A 5,788-nucleotide genomic window follows, 5' to 3' on the forward strand; every position below is an offset into this window, starting at 1 on the left:
AACTTCTTATCTTATCTTAATGCGAAATGTATATTGGCAGCTGCAGGAACTTCCTGCAGTCAGCTTCAGATGTCGATTCTCTAAAATTTCTCAATAGTATTCCTCGAAAAGAACATCTTCCCATCATGGAAACTCAAGTGAGCTACCATGTGATTGTAGTTCGACTGCAGGAAAGAAATTACTCGCCATGCAAAGGGACTACCATGATCAATTTAATTAATTAGTCAATACGTTTGACATCAATAACGTGCAGCCGGGAGGGTGGAAGCGATGGCGAGAGTACCATGGACATAATTCGTGAGATGGAGCAATGATGAGAAGTTTTTCGTTGCAGCGAGATCTTTTACCGAAAATTTAATCTCCCATCAAAAAATCAGCTTTTTACTGAATGTATGAAGTGATATTTAGTATAAAACATTTTCAAATCCTCTATGCTGCTACCTTAAGAGACTTTGTAGGTGATGAGGCCCCTGACTATTTTAAGAGAGTTCAAAAGTGAGGACGCATCCTGTGACAGATGTAGAGCATGCTCTTAGAACTCTGTCATGACCCAAAAATAAATTTAATATTCTAGTCCTGTGCGCAGGATATAACAGATATTAAAATGATAAGAACAGATTTCTTTTACCTGATGAGAGAATGCTTAGAGGAAGTATACCCTTTGCCATACTGTTGTACAGGGTTTGTAGAAAAAAGTAACAATACTTTAGCGATGTGAAAATCGGTGTATGCTCTGATTACTTCTGTCGCCGAAAATAACTCGTATTAAAGGGAAGGATCCACATATTGTGTGAGAAATTTTTAGGTACATCACCATTTCGGATTGGGTGAAGTGGATTTTTTAAACTGGGGAGTCTGTATCAGAGTAATACATCCAAGCCACTCCAGCTTGTCTCACAGTGCCCATGGCCAGCAGCCGACAAGAAGCCACAGCTTAGCCTTGCATGGCTGTAGTGCACGAAGATTGCTATGACCTGTCGGGTGTTACCCTCAGCCATGTAGACAAGACATGGCGGTGGTGCCCTCTGGGTGGCTGCATAGTGTAATAACCAATACGCTGGTTGAGTGGCGACAGAAGCGGACGTGAATTGCATGAGAAGATACAGTGTGGCAAGTATTTGCCCTGCACGATTGTTCCCCCCATGCAAATTGATTGGTTGACTGCTTGGGTGTCATGGTGACAGTTTCTCCGGCCTCTGAGCATCTGGTACAGCTGGAGATGTGCGCACAAGTGCTAGCATGGCCCGTGCAGGTGTGACTCTCTAGTCCTCTCCTTGTTGGTGTGGCCAGGCTCTCCGGCTGTCAGTAGAGAATATGGGCTTTGCAATCGTCAGTGTGTGCGATCAGAAGGTTTTATTTGACAGACATGTTTAGTGGAAACGTTGTGGTGGAGGAGGGTGCCTTTGATCTCAAATGTCACTGGATCCAAGACCTCAGATGTAGCCTAGTTAGTGCTACGATCTGTTTGTGCCAGAAGTTGAAGTATTTGATTTGCAGAATGTCTGCATGTAATTCTCAAACGTTGAAATATGTTTTATTATGAAGAAGAATTATCATAAGGTGATGAGAATATTAACCAATCTATTTGACTCCAGTGACTATTGCCCACTATTTTTGATATCACAGTTGCGCAAGCTCTCTTTTTGTCCTCAACATTAGCCAACAGGAATATTCCAGAATGAAATTTTCGCTCTGCAGCGGAGTGAACGCTGATATGAAACTTACTGGCAGATTAAAACTGTGTGCCAGACAGAGACTCGAACTCGGGACCTTTGCCTTTCGCAGGCAAGTGCTCTACCAACTGAGCTACCCAAGCACGACTCACGACCCGTCCTCACAGCTTCAATTCCGCCATTACCTCGTCTCCTACCTTCCAAACTTCGCAGAAGCCCTCCTGCATACCTTGCAGAACTGGCACTGTTTCAACCGGAACATTGTTAGGAGGCATGAAAATTTCTCTCTGTGTATTTGAACATATTGGTTCATGCATGTGCTCCCACAAACAGGAAGTAGACGCTTGAAAAAGACACAGACAAAGACAGGAAAGGAGTCTGAAGTTTCTAAATCAATGGTATGCAGCCATCTGATGCATTGTTCGGGGCTGCGAAATCAAAAGAGGCCGACGTCTGGTGTGGTCCGTGGTTTTTAGTATAATGACAGTAGTCGGTTTTCAAACTCTGTGACAGCATCCTGTCGACAGACATACAAGTGGGTGACCCACATCAGCGACCAATATATTGCTCTTCAGTCCATTCCTCGGTGCTTTCAGTTATTATGTCATGGGAAGTGGGGGGGGGGGGGGGAAAGGGCGGAGGGGGGGGGGGGGTTGCAGATGAGAGCTCTATCCAAATGGAGAATATCCAGTCTCTTGCAAGCTGATTAAATAAAATATTTGCAGTAATTTATTACTGACATTGCTTTAAATTTTGTGTTGTGAGATCCTTCCCAGCAAGCACAAACTGGCACTTTTTCCAGCCAATTCCCAATTAGGGTAGGGGCAGGTGGTTATGGAAAGTGGGAGTTGCTGTAGGACAACTGTATAATACACAAGTGAACGCAGACAGTGCCTTAAGTTCTTCCTCTCCAGCACTTGAGCACAGAGTCTTTTTCTTTCTAATTCCCAGGTGAGAGAGAGGATGGGGGAACTGGTAAAGGGGAGGGGATGGGAGGGGAGCAGTGGGGGATTTGCCGAGGGGGGAAAAGAGACTCAGAGCTGGGGAGGGGGTGACAGAGAGGTGGGGGAGGAGAAGGGTGGGGGAAGAGTGGGAGTGACAGATTTCTCAGTAGGAAAAATTGTCCACAGGGGATCACAAATCATTCCTTAGGGGTCATAAATCAACTAGCATAACAGCAGTTTAAGGGGGGGGGGACTGGTAGGGGGATAATTTTACTGTGAATGCAAGCTTGCCTGTGGATGTAAGCAACGTGTATGTACAAAATGTGCCAGAACTCTCTTTACGTCACTACTACTGGCCTTTTTGAAATTAACATGCAGTTTTTCTTTCTTTGTTATCCCACTCGTTTCATGGGACTCAATTTTAGTAGAATTTTTCATAGTGATGGTGCACTAGCTCAGAGACGATGCACGTAACACATGCTCTATCGTGTCAGCAAATTAAAATCTTGCTCTTCAACCTAATATAAAGGATGATCTGATAATGATACTGGATTTCCAAATGTAACATGTGTTATGACATTACAAGCTCCCTCCAAAAGAAATAAACTTGGGTTCAGCATTTCAGTGTTTTCTTGTTAGTTGAACAAAAATTGTGCTGCTCCCGTATATACCTTCTAGTCACGTCTTGTTAGTATTGCTAAAAGCGGAAGATATGCAGTATCGTCATCTGACACAGGATAGATCTGTTACACTTAGTATCATTTACTGAAATAACGTCGTTCCATGCATATAACTACGTCATATTCCCAAACGCAGCTACGATACCGAGTTTGCGCTATAAACGGATGTTTATTGAACGTGTGGAGAGCGTCATTAGCCTCTGTGCCGATCATAAAAGAGACTTAACCACAATAATTATCCCAACCATTACATCCATCATGGGCGGCGAGCTTCCTTTAGCGCGGCCCATAACCATTACGGTAATACCAACACTCCGGCCCTGCTGCAGGTGTGTTTATCTACTAATGAACTAATTAGCATATCGGTGTAATTTAAGCTCCGCTAATGGGCCAGCGGGCCCAGCCTACCTGAGATGGGTTTCTTGTTTTGTTTTAAGTTCCAGGCCGAAACGTCATTCATAAGAAAGACGGGCTGCGACGAGAGAGAGACACGCGAGGAATTTTTTCCGATCGGAGGAGGAATCCTGTGTTGTTGCACATACACGTATTTCCACTCTCGTTCTCTAAGGACGAGCCAGGTGACAACTTTGCTACAGATAGGACATTGCTCTCCCATTATTTCCACTGTTTTGCTACGAAACAGAGAGTACAGCAGGCATGTAAAGCTTATGAGTCAGCCACATTTCAAGAGATTGTTATTTGTAATGGCTAATGTGACTTCCCCACGTTCAGCAGGTGGCTTCTGCTCTTTGCTTATTATATAGCCATGATTTGGAGGAGGATTACGTGGGGAAGCAATTTTACCAATTTTATTTCCTTTCATTTCATAACAGCCGCCTGTGTTACCCCTAATCACGGTTACCTCTGTGACGTATAAGGGAAGTGGTTAACTGGCAATGCGTGTGTAGTAGTGGAATCAGTGCCGCATTTTCGTTTTTCCTTGTGGGAGCGTGGGCAAAGCATCTCAATTTTTAGTTTTAAAAGCTGGTTTGTGGATCTCCTAAGTCGGGGACAATAGCCTGTCCCGCTCTTTTCAAATAGTACGTCTTACGATTCGTCAGGCAGAACAACGTGCGAGCGGAGGAAAATTCCATGGAACCTTTGTTCAGCTTTTGTACGACGAACTAGTGGGAGACTTGAGCAACGGCGACTGGCATTTTTATTTGCTTGCTGTATAACTTCGTAGTTTTTTCCATAACTGTAATGAATGCAACAGATACGCGTAATATCATTATTTACAGCTGTCTGCCAACGCTGGGATAAGTTTTCGCTCCCGCGACTGCAGAAATCGCATGGTTTCGAGGCAAATAACTCGTCGAACTACATTCGGAGCGCTTAATCAATTGGAAAGGAATAGGTGAAAATCTGAGGGAGCAAGATCAAGCGAATAACGTAGGTGCGGAAAGACGTCCCAACCAAACTCCTGTACTGGGTTTTCTGTCACTCCTTTCCACCTCCTCTAATTACTGACAATAGCTGTCCTGTTTGAGAAACACGTGGGCGTTACCGTGGAGTAGCGTCGCTTTACGCAGTCTTTCTAGTCATTGTTCTTGGGCTGCGTCTGCAAGATGCCTCAGTTGTTGACAATGAATGTCAACAGCAATGGTTACACCACGCTGAAGCATTTCGTAATGCACCACATCGACACTGTTCTACCAAACTCATAACAATAACTTGTGTGGGTTCGCGAACGTCTTTGCAAGTGGAGTTGCTTCTTTGTTTGGCCTTAACCAATCCTTCCTTTTCCTTATGTTAGCATAAAGACACCATTTACCGTCACCAGTAACGATACAGGAGAGGTACGTTCGGTGTTGTTCACAAGTCAACTGACGACGAGTAAAAAGAGATCCACATATGGCCACCTGCTGATTTTCGTGATTTTGGCTGAGAGCATTCGGTACTCATAGACCCGACTTTTGAACCTTCTCCGCTGGCCGGTGTTGCCGAGCGGTTCTAGGCGCTTCAGTGCGGAGCCGCGCGACCGCTACGGTCGCAGGTTCGAATCCTGCCTCTGGCATGGATGTGTGTGATGTCCTTAGGTTAGTTAGGTTTAAGTAGTTCTACGTTCTAGGGGCTGATGACCTCAGAAATTAAGTCCCATAGTGCTCAGAGCCATTTGACCAACTTTGAACCTTCTCCAGTGCACGCAAATGTAGCAAAATGGTTGAATGATCACAGTTCTCAACATTTGCCAATTCTTGAGTACACTCAAACAAATCATTGTGGATTAATGCTTTTAAACGATCTTCATCAAATCCCGAAGGAGAATCATCAATGTCAAAACGATACACCTTAAAACGAGAAAACCATTTTCTTGTTGTGCTCTGAACACTGGCATTATCCTCGTACACGGCGCAGATGTTTCTGGCTGCTTCTGCTGCCGTCACTCCTCTACTGAATTCAAAGTGTTCAGGTTTTCCCAGTTGGCACTCAACTGTCCAGCTTCCACAGTTCCACTCGCCACCTTCAAATGACAGTATGTATATTCAGA

General features: G+C 44.5%; 1 pseudogene; it reads right to left on the minus strand.

Annotated features, from left to right (window-relative positions):
• Positions 1–491: 491 nt before the first annotated feature.
• Positions 492–656, minus strand: LOC124799701 (annotated as a pseudogene).
• Between the last annotated feature and the right edge of the window lie 5,132 nt (positions 657–5,788).

This window comes from Schistocerca piceifrons, chromosome 5 (assembly GCF_021461385.2).
Source record: "Schistocerca piceifrons isolate TAMUIC-IGC-003096 chromosome 5, iqSchPice1.1, whole genome shotgun sequence".
Taxonomy (NCBI): domain Eukaryota; kingdom Metazoa; phylum Arthropoda; class Insecta; order Orthoptera; family Acrididae; genus Schistocerca; species Schistocerca piceifrons.